Below are 16018 nucleotides of genomic sequence, written 5' to 3'. Positions count from 1 at the left end.
GCCTTGACTTCCTCTCCATATGAAAAAATCTCTGTCTGCGTTTTATAAGTCCCTCTTTTTTGTTCTAATGTTGTCATCTTTTACAGATTGACATCTGTTTCCCTATTTTCAGTGTTTTAGCTTTGATTTACTTTTGTGGCTTCCCTATCTGTGTTGGTATCTGGTTGCACTATCCTGTGTTCTAGTCTTGGGTTGTTATCTGATGTTACTGATTTTCTGACCAGTGGACTCCCTTTAGTATTTCTTGTAATTTTGGTTTGGTTTTTGCAAATCCCGTAAACTTGTGTTCATCTGGAAATGCCCTAATTTCGCCATCATATTTGAGAGACAATTTCACTGGATATATAATTCTTGGCTGGCAGTTTTTTTTCCTTCAAGGCTTTATATATGTAATCCCATTGCCTTATTGCCTGCATGGTTTCTGCTCAGTAGTCCGAGCTTATTCTTATTGATTCTCCTTTGTAGATGACTTTTCGTTTATCCCTAGCTGCTCTTAAAATTCTCTCTTTATCTTTGGTTTTGGCAAGTTTGATTATAGTATGTCTTGGTGACTTTCTTTTGGGATCTACCTTATGTGGGGTTCGTCTTCTCTAATCTTTTTAATTTCCCCTGTTGTGTTTTCTGCATTTTGCTTAATTTCCTTCCTAATTTCTTGAAGAGTTCTGTATATTAATCTTTTGATTTCTGCCTCCAGTAATTCCAAGAAATTTCCCTCTTCTGGAAAATTTCTAGATTCTTTGTTTTGGGAGCTTGCTGAGGTCATCATGGGTTGCCTCTTTATGTGATTTGATATTGACTGTTGTCTCTGAGCCATCAATAAGTTATTTTATTTATTTTATGTTTGCTTACTGTGTCCTAGCTTCTTGTTTTGTTTTCATATGCCCAAATAGGCTGCGCCTATGAGCTAGTTTGATTATTGGCACCTTTGAATCTCTAATGTTCTGTCACGAGGTGGTTAGATCTGTTACTAGGTATATGAGCTCAGGAGTCCGCCCACTCCTCCTGTATGGATTCAGCTCAGGTGCCCAGGTAGATCGCCACCAAGTGTGTGGTGTAGGCTCTCACCTACAGTCCTAGACAGGCATGGGTGATTGGTGTAAGCACAGGTATCTGGCTGCAGCAGGGGGACACACTCTGAGCAAGGCAGGGTGCTGACGGCCACCCAAGTGTCCAGGAGGAAGGCGTGTCCCTGTTCCCTAGAGTGCATAGGTGGGTGAGTTTTGCAGGTAGACTATGAGCACCTTATGCTGTTGGCTGAAAGAACTGGGGGGCACCTCTTATTCATGGGCCCCTATCCCAGGTGTCTAGGTGGTGTGGGTGGAGCCACCAGTCCTCAGGCCCCTGATGTGGGTAAGTGAAGACCCTGCTTAATGGGCAGAGTAGTGTCAAATGTCAAGAACCTGCCACTTCACAGCTGAAACAGTTTAAGTTAGAGTTCTGGTATATACCCTGTTGTACTGTGGTAACGAGGGCCTACGCTGTTGAGATGGGCCCACACAAGTCTCTGCAGGGGAGGAAAGGCATTCGAAGTCTGTGGTTCCCTTATGTCTGTGCCTAGGCAAAGGAGCTGTGCCTACCCTGGGTTCCTGGCCTAGGGGAGCCGGCAGTTTATTTTTTCCTGTTTGTTAATTTGTTCACTCTCCAAGGCAGGGAGAATGGCTCTGGGCGTGTGACGGATCCTACTTCTGGCCCAGGGGACCCAGCAATTGCTGAAGCCGGTCTGGGACCCAGTGCAGAGCAGGGAGCAGGGAGGTAAATGGGAGAGAGGTTTTTCCCTAAGAGGGGTGTTTTTGATCCACGCAGTAAGCCATACGCAGATACTTATCTTTTGCCAATGAGAGCTGCTTCTCACTGGTTCTGGGTGGCCGTGCAGACCCTCTGGCACTGGGTCTCTCCTGGTGCAGAAAATGCGCCTCCCGAGCACCGCTGCTTGCCTGCCTCACCACTCACTCAGGAGCTCTTCAGCCCTGAAGGGCTTAGGCTCTCACTGGCTCAGGTCTGGCAACTCCTCACTGCTTCCAAACCATCTCTCCCTCGCCCTGCCACTCAGTCTGGTTCACCAACTCTGCCTTTGATGTTCAGGGCCCCCAGATTGCCATATATAATCGAATCAGTTGTTTTTTTGGGTCTTTGTTGTAAGAGGGTCCACCAGAAGTGTCTGACTACTGCACCCTTTTGGCCCCGCCACAGGTCCTGTATTCTTAACTGTTCTTGGGGCTGCTGTCTGTAAAGAAGCTATGTGTTAACTGCAATGTTTTCTGTTCATTAAGACAGATACTGGTGAGATCCTGGCTTGCAGATATTTTGATAGACTTATGCTCATTAGCCTGGCACCCAAGAAAGGAAAAACAAATGTCAAAATTCCATGCTTACTGAGAAGTGAAGAGGGCAGAAAGCCATCCTCTTAACTTGTTCCCAAAGTGACCAGGATCTTGCCCATTGCCTATCATCATCAATAATAATAGTTTTAGGGTCCACTGTGGCATGAAGAATTAGGCATATTACCAAATCTGATTACTAAGAGAGTCTCTGTCTGCTAGCACCTTACAGCATCTTGAAGACATTATGAGTCAGAGACAAACCAGTTTTGCAGTATACTAGCTATGTGACATAGGCAAATTATTTAACCTCTGTGAGCTCTGATCTCATTTGTAAAACAGGAATAATAATGTTAACATCACATTGTTGTGAGGATTAATTGAGGGAACACTTGTCCAGAGCAGTACCTAGCACCCAGAACAGTGCTTGGCTAATTGTAGGTACTCAATACATAGTCCTTGAAGAAATGAATGAATGAACGAATAAGCAGTCATAGGCACATAGTCAGCAATTTTTTTTTTTTTGTTTCTATTTGAGAACACACCAAGAAAGATGATATAAACAGAATTCCACAGATCAGCCTTTGGGGAAGAAATTTACATATGCCGCTGATACGCACGCTCGCACGCATATACTTTTTAAAAACTGTATTAATCAGGTGGTTCTGTGTTGAGCATTGGGCTTGACAATGAGAACTAACCAGAAAGAAGGTGAGGAGAGCTGGTGATGGGGGAAGGGGTAGCTTGGAGAAAAGGGAGGCAAGCAGTAATTCTGGAGAGGGAAGTAAGGGGGAGGGGAGGGGTGGGAGATGTTCCCAGAGGGTGGGGGAAGAAGCTGTCTGTCCTGCAAAAAACCTGCTCAGCTGGAACTTCTTCAGTGGCTCCCAAGCACATGTGACCTCTGGGTATCAGAAGCAATTTGGCTGAAGGCTTAGAAAAGACCAGAATTTCTGTCTAATAAATTGAATTTCCACTGAACACATGTCCACTGCTGCTCATGTGAGCACTCCCCCTCTTTCTCCCTCTCTCCTTCTATCTCCTCCTCTCTCCCTTTCCTTCCTAAGAGACAGATAAACTCATTAACTACAGAAAATGATATTCTGGCTGACAGGGCCCTGCTCCACAGCCTTACTCAAGAAAAACACAGACAGTGAGCACATAAACCTTGGTTACCGACAGTCACAGCGTCACCAAGGCCCGAGTTGGGAACTCCTCCCGTTTCCATATGCTATTTTGCAGTATCATGGAGTTAGCAGGATAAACGGATCCACTGTATCAATAAGTGTTGCAAGTAGTACTTTGGTGCCCAGCGGGATTTGGAGAGGCTCTTGCTGAGCTTGCTAGACTTCTTTTCCTAGGTGAAATAACAGGCTCTCTTTCTCCCTACTGATTTCATTTCCCGCAAAATGCCCAGAGCAGTTTAGTGAAGACATCCCTTGTGGATGACAAAGACACTGGCCAGTCTAACAAAATGACTGAGTTCCTAGGTAGTGAGGAGGAATTGCTTGTCTGGTAGGGACGTTGCTTTTTAATGACACAGTTTATTAAACACACAGCCTGGTCGACAGGCTCCACAGCAGCCCCTCCTTTCTTCACATGCTTCCTTACGGAAAGGATTGATTCCTATCACCTGTCTTAATTGTCTCTGGGTTTTTGAGGTAGATGTAATATTTTCTGAACTGAAAAACACAGTTTGCTCAGGAATATAGAGTAAATTAAACAAATTTTATTTCGTAGTAGAAACTATTGCGCCTAGTGGTTAGATGGAACAGAGAGCAATCGAGCATCTTGGATTCAAATTTGGGCCTGCACCTAAGTTTCAAATTTTATTTCATCCATAAAAATGTCCAACTGCCCTTCCCCAAATCAGCACTGCACCTAAGTTTCAAATTTTATTTGATCCATAAAAACGTCCACCTGTCCTTCCCCAAGTCAGCAGTTAGTGCAAGTGGTTCAAGTGATGACGCCATGGAATCAGCGTGCCGTCATCCGTCAGGCATGCTACTCTCACTGCAGCCTGTCTGTGGCAATTCCAGCCAAAAAGGAACTTCAGCTGTGTGCTGTTTTGAAAGCATTCGTATTTGTTCGGTGCCTGGTTTAGAGCTAGGTGTGGTGGGTGCGCCTGCCCACAAGACCCAGGCCCTGTCCTTGAAGAGCTCTGCTGACCCTGTATATAGAGAACTTGCTTGAGCCTGAGGAGTGAGTGGGGGAATAAGAGTGGGCTCCAGCTTGTGCTGCCCACTCATCACCACAGTTGAGTCAGCTGATCTGGCAATTACGGTGTCACCCTTCCTTCCTTCCTGCAAATCAGTAATGTCCAAATAACTCCCATTCTGTATATGGGACACTCTGGGCTTTTTATCAGTTCCTTGAGATTTTAGTGTTGTTTTGTGCCCCAGGATCTTTGCACCTACTCTTCCTTCTGCTCAGAATGTTCTTCTTCACCAGCCCAATTTTGACTTATCTACCAGCCCCCAACAAAAAAATGTCTTTTTTTCTAGGAAGTTTTTCCTGACCCTGAAGTTTCAAATAGGCCCTCCTGCTACAGACCCCTGCAGAAACCGACCCAGTACTCATCAGGCTTGTTAATATTTTTCAGTGTTGGGTCCCACCTTATCTCCATAGTTCCTGGCACACAGTGGGTGCTGAGTAGATGTTGACTGTATATGTGAGTGAATGAAGGAACCAACGAACACATGGGTGAACAGATTCTCCTGGTATGTCTTTCCCAAAGGTGTATGACACATCAAAGATTTTTTTATCAAAAGTATGTAAGGAGCTATACTTTTCAGCTGGTAAGTACAAACCCTTGAACGTGGAAATTCATTAACCCATAAACCATCCTTTTACTAGCAACGTTTTGAGAGCAGCTAAGAAAAGTCAGCTATCAATGTGAGTGGATTTGGAAAAGAGTGGAAATGGTAAAATGGAGAGCTTACGAATTCTCTTTAGACCTCACTTGTTTGGCACCAATATTTAATTTGAAGGAAATTTCCAGAATATAGAACATACAATTCTGCCAAATAATAAAAAACAATGTTCCGAAGACAACATAAAGGATTAAGGGTCATGTCATGTTTTGTAGTACACCTTAATCACTGGTTCTCTGTCCACTGACTTCAATAATCAAATATTGACTGTGGCTCTTTTATTGGGTTTTATTTTTTTATTGAAATCCTTGCTTGGCCACAGCTTGCAGTGTTCCAGACTACTGATAGTCACTGGTCTCTGCTAATATACACTGGGTTCTAGTGCCATTCCTGCCTCTGCTGGTTTGGTTTGGAAAGGTCCTCAACTCCTTTGTGCATCAGCTTCCCACTTCTAGGTGAGGGAGATGGTGACGTTTGCCTCATTAGGAAGCTGCCTATGAAAATATCTCTAAAAGGGGCTTATATTGTAACAGACATTCAGGTGCCAAAGATGATGGCACATTATGATGGACTGGACCTAGTGCCACAGGACACCTTGTCATCCTTATATTTCATTAAGGGGGAATCATCTGCAAGTGTTCTGGACTCCAGTAACCCCTGGTGCTGTACTTAAAGAGGAACTCTTGGCCTCATCTCTAAGGGACACTCCATGATAGAAGGTCATGTAAAGGGTCAGCGAAAAAGAGGAAGACCCTCAACGAGATGGATTGACACAGTGCTTGCAACAATGGGCTCCAACATAGCAACAATTGTGAGGATGGCGCAGGACTGGGCAGTGTTTCGTTCTGTTGTACATGGGGTCGCTGTGAGTCGGAACCAACTCAACGGCACCTAACAACAACAACCATGATGGAATTTCTCTTAGCGTCAGCCTCTCAGTCCCCTAGGCTAAACATCTTCCCATAAAGATGAAAGAATTGGCCTAGTTTCTGAAGTCTGATACACCATTTACCACACTTATGTGTCATAATTAGGGTCACAAGTAACCTGAATAAATCAGACTGTCCCATAATTCCTGTTGTATCTTATTCCTCAGTCTGGTATGACCCATAATCATTTCCCACTAGCATCTGGAACTAAGAAGTGTGTATCTGCGTGTGCGTCTGTGTGTTAGGGTGAGTTTTAATGAAAACAGGAGGAAGTCAGGAATCCAGCACTAGTTTAGCAAAGCAACTTTTGTGTGCTAAGCACAACGATCAGTCTGAGGGATGGAAGGGTCCGCGTTCAAGGGACTCAGTGTTTGCTGTGTGGCAGAGAGGAAGGCACTGGACCTAGGGCATCTTCTCTAGGCTGTTTCTCATCTGTAAAGTGAAGGGGTTGAAGTAGGTGATCTCTTGTTTCTTCCAGCTCTAAACAGTCTGTGACTCATTCCAGCAACTGTAAGAACATACCATTACCCCTTTACTCAAGTAGACATGTGCCACAAATAACTGCTGATTCCCCATCATGGTGAAAGATTAGTAGAAGGAGAGGAATACAGACTACAGAGCTCAGAGTGCAAATCTTCCCAAACACCAAGAGCTTAGAAGGTAGAAAAAATGCCTAAATGGTGCCGTCTCCTCTCCTTTTCACTGTGGTGGAATCTGTTCAGTTGGATTCAAGCTCTTTGATGCCGCACAGGACTAAGCAATATAATGGGCATTTCAGCAGCAGGGCTGAGAGTGTGCCCACCACACTGGTCACTTCACAAATAGACTGACTATCCCATACCTAGTATGTGAACCTCAACTCTCCATGGATTGCTTTAGAAAATCTGGGAGGAACTCATGCCCCAAAATCTATTTCCTTCCCACTGATGAAAATTCATCACTTAATTGCATTGTTTCAAATTTTATGCATTAGAAATTCCTTAGAGTTAATAAGAATTTCTTCAAAATACAAATGCATCTATGAAATTATCAATCATTAACAGCTGTAATAGACTAATAAAATTGCTTTAACACCCTGATGAGATGGGTCTTTTCTAAGGGAAGTTTAGAAGTTGTGATTTAGTGAACAGAGAACGTTTGAGGGGACATACATTGTGGGGAGATACATTTTCAGGCACCACTGAGAGGGCCACTGGCTAGTCCTTCAGTTTGGGAGAAAAAGTTGCCAGGAAATAGAGATGAAAAGGGGATGAAGACAAGTGGTGCTTATTTCATAATTATGATGTGAACTGGGCTTGATGGGGGATTGACTGTCGAACAGACTGCCCCCACAAGAACTTATGAGTCTGAAGTAATGGTATCTGTATGTAAATAAAGGCCATGTAGATCTTCAGAGAGAGGGAGACAGAGATCTTTTCCCCAGAAGCATAACTGAGCCCATTCTAGCAAGAATAGCTATAATTTGCAGAAGTGTTAAAAATCTACTTTCAACTGTAAAAATACTGAAATATCCAGGGTGTAGCAAGGCAGCCGTTCCACCTTGTGACATGATGTGTGATCCTGAAAAGTAATGAAAATGGAATAAGGCATTGTAAAGATATTGCTCTAATGAACACAGTTCTGTTTGCCAGCCTTTTTTCCTGCTGGCGAATTATATTATTCCATCAACTTGGTAGAACATCAATAACATCTTCAGAGAATAACTTCTGAGGGCTGAGTTACTCTATGACAGGATTTTTGAAGACAATGTAATTTGGCATTTCTCAATTTTCTTTGATTTTTGTGCAGAGAAAATGGAAGACTGTAATAAATATTTTCCACAAATGGTGTCTTAAATGGAAACACAGCTGGTAGCAGCCATATTCTGCCATTTATTTGGATGTTGGATTCCAGGTTTTCTGTGTGAAGCAAACATGCTGGCAGATTCATAGGTTTCACATTTTTCCAACACTTGTTTTTTTTTTTCAGTTAAATGATGAATTTAGTTTCTCAGTAGGCTCCTGGCCATGGGCAGTAATGCCGGGCTGCTGGCGTGTCTGTCCTCAGTGGACTCAAAGTTTTACATTAGCTGCTGTTGAAATTGATTAGAAATATTGCAGTTGTACTCCAGAAAGTTAACAAAGTGGGCATATCTAATTTAAGGCAAAACTATTAGATTGGTGGGGCTTACCGAGCAGTGAGGTAAACTGGAAAGAGCTTAGATTCAGGAATCAGACACTGAGTTCTGGTCTCAGCTCAATTTACTGGTACTGCCACTTTGGGCAAATTACATAATCTGGAACCTTATGGTCTATATCTGTATAATCAAGATAATAAACTGCCCTGAGTTATAATTACTAGTCAATGAAATTGTTAGGTGCTGTCAAGGTGATTCTGACTCACAGCAACCCCGTGTGACAGAGTAGAACTGCCCCATAGGGTTTTCTACACGGTGACCTTTACAGGAGCAGATCGTCAAGTCTTTCTCTCTCGGAGCCACTGGTTGAGTTTGAACTGTCAACCTTTTGATCAGTATCTGAGCACTTAACCATTGCAACAGCAGGGTTCCTTATCAATGAAATTATGGATGTGAAATTCTTTTGTGTTATAAAAAGAAGTTGTTGTTAGCTGCCATTGAGTCAGTTGCAATTCATAGTGACCCGGTATACAACAGAAATAAACATGCCCAGTTCTGCACCACCCTCACAATCATTGCTATGTTTGAGCCCAGTGTTGCAGCCACTTTGTCAATCCATCTCGTTGAGGGCCCCCTCTTTTTCACTGACCCCTCTACTTTACTAGGCATGATGTCCTTCTCCAGGGACTTGTCTCTCCTGATAACATGTCCAAAGTACAAGAGACAAAGTCTCACCATCCTCACTTCTAAGGAGCATTCTAGCTGTATCTCTTCCAAGGCAAATTTGTTCATTTTTCTGGCAGTCCATGGTATATTCAGTATTCTTTGCCAACGTCATAATTCAAAGGCATCAATTCTTCTTCAGTCTTCCTTATTCATTGTCCAGCTTTCACAATTATATATGGCAATTGAAGATACCATGGCTTGGGTCAGGCATGCTTTAGTCCTCAGAGTGACATCTTTGCTTTTCAACACTTTAAAGAGGTATTTTGCAGATTTGCCCAATGTAATGTGTCGTTTGATTTCTTGACTGCTGCTTCCATGAGTGTTGATTGTGGATCCATGTAAAATGAAATCCTTGACAACTTCAGTATTTTCTCTGTTTATCATGATGCTGCTTATTGGTCCAGTTGTGAGGATTTCTGTTTTCTTTATGTTGAGGTGTAATCCATAGTGAAGATGGTAGTCATTGATCTTCATCAGTAAGTGCTTCAGGTCCTCTTCACTTTCAGCAAGCAGAGTTGTGTCATCTGCATATCACAGTTTGTTAATGAGTCTTCCTTCAATCCTGATGCTGCATTCTTCTTCATATATAGTCCAGTTTCTCAGATTATATTTTCAGCATACAAATTGATTCAGTATGGCGAAAGGATACAACCCTGACGCGCACCTTTCCTGATTTTAAAGTATGCAGTATCCCCTTGTTCTGTTCCAACAACTGCCTCTTGGTCTATGTCCAGGTTCCGTATGAGCACAGTTAAGTGTTCTGGAATTCCCATTCTTTGCAATGTTATCAATAATTTGTTATGATACACACAGTCCAATGCCTTTTTATAGTCAGTAAAACACAGGTAGACATCTTTCAGGTAAACATCTTTATGGTATTCTCTGCTTTCAGCTAAGATCCATCTGACATCAGCAGTTATATCCCTCACTCCATGTCCTCTTCTGAATCAGCTTGAGTTTCTGGCAGTTCCCTGTCAATGTACTGCTGCAACCGTTTTTGAATTATCTTCAGCAATATTTTATTGTCGTGTGGTATTAATAATATTCAATAATTTCTGCTTTCTGTTGGATCACCTTTCTTTGGAATAGGCACAATATGGATCTCTTCCAGTCAGTTGTCCAGGTAGCTGTCTTCCAAATTTCTTGGCATAGACAAGTGAGCACCTCCAGCGTTGCATCCATTTGTGGAAATATCTCAGTTGGTATTCCATCAGTTCCTGAAGTCTTGTTTTTCACCAGTGCCTTCAGGGCATCTTGCACTTCTTTCTTCAGTACCATCAGTTGTTGATCATTTGCTATCTCCTGAAATGGATGAACGCTGACCAACTCTTTTTGATACAGTGACTCTGTGTATTCTTCCATCTTCTTTTGATGCTTCTTGTATTCAATATTTTGTTCATAAAATTCTTTAATATTGCAACTCAAGGCTTGAGTTTTTTCTTCAGTTCTTTCAGTTTGAGAAATGCCAAGTGTGTACTTCCCTTTTGGTTTTCTAACTCCAGGTCTTTGCATATGTCATTATAATACTTTACTTTGTCTTCTCGAGCCACCCTTTGAAATCTTCTGTTCAGCTCTTTTACTTCATTGTTTCTTCTTTTTGCTTTAGCTACTGTACATTCAAGAGCAAGTTTCAGAGTCTCTTCTGACATCCATTTTGGTCATTTCATTCTTTCCTGTCTTTTTAATGACCTTTTGCTTTCTTCATGTATGATGTCCTTGATGTCATCCCATAATTCATCTGGTCTTTGGTCATTAGTGTTCAGTGAATTTATTTTTGATATAGTCTCAAAATTCATGAAAGATATGCTGAAGGCCATGGTTTGGCTCTCATGGACTTGTTTTCATTTTCTTCAGCTTCAACTTGAACTTGCATAGGAGCAGTTGATGGTGTTCCGCAGTTGGCCCCTGGCCTTGTTCTGATTATATTGAGCTTCTCCATTGTGTCTCTCCAAAGATGTAGTAGATATGATTTCTCTGTATTCCATCCTGTGAAGTCCACATGTATAGTCACCATTTATGTTGTTGAGAAAAGGTATTTCCAATGAATAAGTCATTAGTCTTGCAAAATTCTATCATGCGATATCCAGTGTTGTTCCTGTCACCAAGGCCATATTTTCCAACTACTGATCCTCCTTCTTTGTTGCCAACCTTCTTTTTTTTATGTTGAGATTCAGTTTTATTTATGCTACCAGCTAGATAAAAAGCACACATATTGTGTCTGTGGTACAGTCATATGCAACTTTTCTACTTAAATTCTCTATACAAAGTCACTGCTAATTGATATGGTCATTGATGGCACAGGGCTTAGAATAATCAAGAGGTATAAAAAAGTTTGCAGTCTTGCCTCAAGATAGAAACACTGAATTTTAAACAATGTCATAACATACATGATTGAAACAGTATATGAAAAAAATCACACATCAAGTACAAAAATATCCTAAGTACCTTTTATGAACTGCAATGTTTCCATTATTCTGCACAGTTTAATAGAGAATTTATCAGTTTCCAAAATATTCATTATTTAGTTTAAGCACTGCCACCTTTCCAGAACAGTGAGAGAATACGTGGAGTGACGCTGCTTTTAGTGTTTTTAAAAATACAAAACCTTTCCCTATGAATTAATGAAGGAAAGAATTCCTCTTCTAGGGTTCTTAGTAACTAACTTCAGGCTTAGAAAAACAGAAGAATATATCAACTGTGTAACAGGGCAAAAGTATTCTTCTTGATAAACGGTTACCAAATAGGGATAACACATGTAATTTTAAATGACGTTTCTTTGGTAACTTTAAGGAATTCTCAGTATACACACAGGTTAGTGTTTTGTCTTGGCAAAAATAAAACTGAAGTTGCAAGACAACCTAAGTTGAAATCATCTTCTCTAGTTTAACTTGCAAAAATAATACGTATTTTAGATAAAAGGTTATAATACATTGCTATCTTATTTTTTAAAACACAGAATAAGGTTGCTTTTGGTAAATTTAACTCACCCATATGGCACAATATTTTAGAGTAAAGTATGTTTTTTGAGTAAAGTATGTTCAACAATAACAACTTGCACACAGATTAATATAGGTTAATTAACTTTGAGAACTTCTCTGCCTTTAAAATCAGCAATATTGAATTATTTTGTAGAATAACAGACACATCTATGATCTGCATATAAAAGGCTCTAAGACATCGTAAAGGGCTAAAATTTCCAGCACTGGAATGATTCCTTCATACGTAACTGGTGAAGATTTGGTAAGAATGTGTTTTCCTAATCTTCAAGCTCTGAGCCACATCGGAAAAGTTCCAAATAGAAAAAATCCAGTTTCTGTCTGGTAGGAGCAAGGCAGCAAACACAGTTTTTCAACCCTTTATGAAAAGACAAACAGAACAAAAGTGAAATATATCTTTAGATTATAAACAGGATTGTATTTTATAGTCCACCATCCTGATAATGTTAAGGGCCCCAAGAGTAAAGACCATAGTCTAAAAGTTGTGGTCTGCAGTAGGCATGGTGTGAAGGACTTCACTAGGAGCTGTAGGGCCCAGTGTAGGTGGATCTCAGTCCAGCACGGCGTTTCCTTGATGTTCTGCCTTGAGTAATACGGTCCCCAGCCTTTCACAAAACTAATCCTGAGTATGCACAGGTGATGAAGGTCATCCACACCAATTCCGGCAGCAGCTGATAAACTGATAGCTGGAGCTATTCCACATACTGATCCCGGGCTAGGGATGTTTCCCGCCACTGCTGTTGCCTGGGCAGCGGCTACGGCATCTGACGATGACACTGATGCAAATCAAAGACCTTTATATATGCACTTGGGTAGATCTCATGAACAGAAAAATATGGAATGCTTCTCGGATTTGTGTGTCATCCTTGCACAGGGGCCATGCTAATCTTCTCTGTGCTGTTCCCGTGTTAGTATACGCGCTGCTGAAGCAAGCACTTTGTTTTCAGCTTTCACATTCCAATCATCAGTAATTATCAATGCATCTCGATGGCCTGTTTGATCAATTTCAGACTACAGAAGTTGGTAAAAATTCAATTTCTTCATCTTTGGCCTTAGTGGTTGGTGCATAAATTTGAATAATCATATTAAATTGTATTCCTTTTAGGCATATGGATATTATTCTATCACTGACAGCATTGTGCTTTAGGATAGATCTTGAAATGTTCTTTTTGACAATGAATGTGATGCCATTCCTCTTCAATCTGTCACTTCCAGCATAGTAGACTATATGACTGTCCAATTCAAAATGGCCAATACCAGTCCATTTCAGCTCACTAATGCCTAGGATATCTTCCAGTTTTCCATTTCATTTTTGGTAACTTCTAATTTCCCTAGATTCATACTACATACATTCCATGTTCTGATTATTAATGGATGTTTGCAGCTGTTTCTTCTCATTTTGAGTCAGGCCCCCTGAGCAAAAGAAGGTCTCAAAAACTTGACTCCATTCATGTCATTAAGGTTGACTCTACTTTGAGGAGGCAGGTCTTCCCCAGTAGTATTTTGAGTGTCTTCCAACCTGAGGGACTCATCTTCCAGCACTATTATCAGACAGTCTTTCGCTGCGATTCATATGGTTTTCACTGGCCAATATTTTAGAAGTGCACTGTCAGGCCCTTCTTCCTAGTCTGTCTTAGTCTAGAAGCTCTGCTGAAACCTGTCCACCATGGGTGACCCTGCTGGTATTTGAAATACCAGTGGCATAGCTTCCAGCATCACAAGCCACCACACACCAATCTGACAGAGGAGTGGTGGAAAACAGCAGTTGGTATGATGCTATTGTCTTTGTTGTCTTGTTACCTTGCCCAGCTTTTTGTACCTTCTTTCCCTTAATGCTCTGTTGCCATCATCGCCACCCCACCAATCCCAACTTAATGCTTATTGTTTTTAATTAACCATGAAGATAAGGCTTTAGGTAATAGATTCAGTGTCTAATACCTCTTAGAATTAAAAATTAAAAAAGCAAAAATCCCTACAAATTTAAATACATATAACAGTATTTATATGTATCCTAAAAGGCTCTATAGAAATATTGAGGGGGCACAAAGGGAATCCCCAGGTGAGGAAACACCAATCCAGGTGGTGTAGGGATAGAGTAGTGAATATAAAATACTTGTTAAGTTAGCCTTTTGACTGCCTAGGAGGGAGCATGCAAAAGGAACATTAAAAAATCGTGTGTGCAGGTAGAACCCTCCCTGTGAGTAACAGAAGCTTACAGTCTGTTGAATGAAGGGACTTAGAGCACCTGTGAGATTGTAACATAATACCTGGATAAAGTGGAAATTACTTTATTGGAGGATTAAAAGATGCTCCTTTATTTTCTGGCTGTCTCCATTGTGGCCACCACAATATCTCCTGTCCCCACATGTTCTGAGTAATATCACTGCCATCTTCCCATCAAGAGGTGGAGTCTCATGTCCCTCCCCTTGAATCTGGGTTACCCCTAGTGACTCATTCACCAATAGAATGTGGCAGAAGTGAAGCATTGTGACTTGCAAGACTAGGGCAGATGAACCCTTGCAGCCTCTGTCTTGGCCTCTTGAAACATTCGGTCTCCAGATGCTCATTCTTGGGACATTACCTCTCAGAACCCAGCTGCCATGTTTAAGAAGCCAAAACTACATGGAGAGGCAACATAAGTATTCTGGTTGACAGTCCCTGCTTGAGCCCATTCTTCAGGCATCCCAACCTGGGTGTCAGACATATGAGTGAAGAAGCCGTCTTGGAAGTAGGTCCTCCAGGTTCCAGCTGTTTTGAGCCACCTCTAGCCATTCAGGTCATCCCAGATGAGGTCCTAGATATTGTAGAGCAGAGCAGAGATGTCCCTTCTGCATTATTTTCGAATTCCTGGCCCATAAAATATATGAGCCTAAGAAAATGCTTATTTTATACCACTACATTTGAGTGGTTTGTTACCCAGCAGGAGATACCTGGAACAACCATTTGCCATCCACAGATGCTTAGATAGTCTCCCTGAATTTCCTCCACACTGACTTTGCTAGGGTACAGTCAAAATCTGGGAACAAGTGGGAGATGCAGTAATTGAACAAGCCCAGAGCTAACGAGAACTAGGACTTGCTGCTTCTGGTCTTGATTACTGTAGAAAGATGTGAAATCAGCTCGTGTGAATCCTCCAATTCTTTTTCAAAATTATTTCAGTTATTCTAGGTCATTTGCATTTCCATATAAATGAGCTTATTTATGTCTGCCCCTGCCCCCGCCCCCCCCAAAAAAAAAAAAAAAAAAACTTGTTGGATCTTAATTGGGAATGAGTTGACTCTGTAGAGCAACTTAAATAGATTGACATCTTGATGATATTGTGATTTCCTATTCTCTGTAATTGGAGGCATATCTCTTTATTTAGTTGGTTTTGAATTCATCTTTATAGTTCCAGGGTATAGGTGCTGTACATACTTCTTTAAATTTATTCTTAAGTATTTCATGTTTTTTGGTGGTATTGTAAATGGTATTTATTTTATTTTTCAAATGTTTATTGCTAGCATATAGAAATACAATTGAATACGTTGTATTCTACAACGCTGTTAAAATTTGGTTATTCTATTAGCTTTTTTGTAGATTCCTTGGTATTTTCTATATATACAATCATGTCATCTGCAGATAATGGCAGTTTTTCTTCTTTCTTTCCAATCAGCAGAACTTTTATGTCTTTTTCTTGCCTTATTGCACTGGCTCAGACCTCTAGTATGATGTTGAATAGAAGTAGTGAAAGCAGATATCCTTATCTTGTTTCTAGTTTAGAAAGAAAGCATTATGTATAATGTTAGCTGTAGGTTGAATAAATTTCCTTCTCTTCCGAGACTGCTGGTCATCGTCTTTTTTTTTTTTTTAATCAGTAATGGGGGCTTCACATGACAACTTCAGTCTTTTCTCGATTTATCATGATGTTGCTTATTGCTCCAGTTGTGAGGATTTTTGTTTTTATGTTGAGGTATAATCCATATTGAAGGCTGTGGTCAAGATTGAAGTTGTCAAGGATTTCATTTTAGTTGGATCCACAATCAACGCCAATGGAAACAGTAGTCAAGAAATCAAAAGACGCATT

The 16018-nt window shown here is 41.0% G+C and overlaps 1 protein-coding gene and 1 non-coding gene across 2 annotated transcripts in view; one reads left to right on the top strand and one right to left on the bottom strand.

Annotated features, from left to right (window-relative positions):
- The window catches only part of SMYD3 (SET and MYND domain containing 3), an 816669-nt gene that overhangs the window by 761147 nt on the left and 39504 nt on the right, over positions 1–16018 (top strand). The window lies entirely within an intron of this gene.
- Positions 12785–12891, bottom strand: LOC111820479 (U6 spliceosomal RNA). Its single transcript, XR_002824035.1, has one exon. It is a non-coding gene; the product is annotated as a U6 spliceosomal RNA (small nuclear RNA).

The sequence above is a fragment of the Trichechus manatus genome, unplaced genomic scaffold, assembly GCF_000243295.1.
Source record: "Trichechus manatus latirostris isolate Lorelei unplaced genomic scaffold, TriManLat1.0 scaffold00039, whole genome shotgun sequence".
In the NCBI taxonomy this organism is placed as follows: Eukaryota; Metazoa; Chordata; class Mammalia; order Sirenia; family Trichechidae; genus Trichechus; species Trichechus manatus.
The sequence above is the reverse complement of the archived record's forward strand: the minus strand, read 5'-3'. Positions and strand labels throughout refer to the sequence as shown.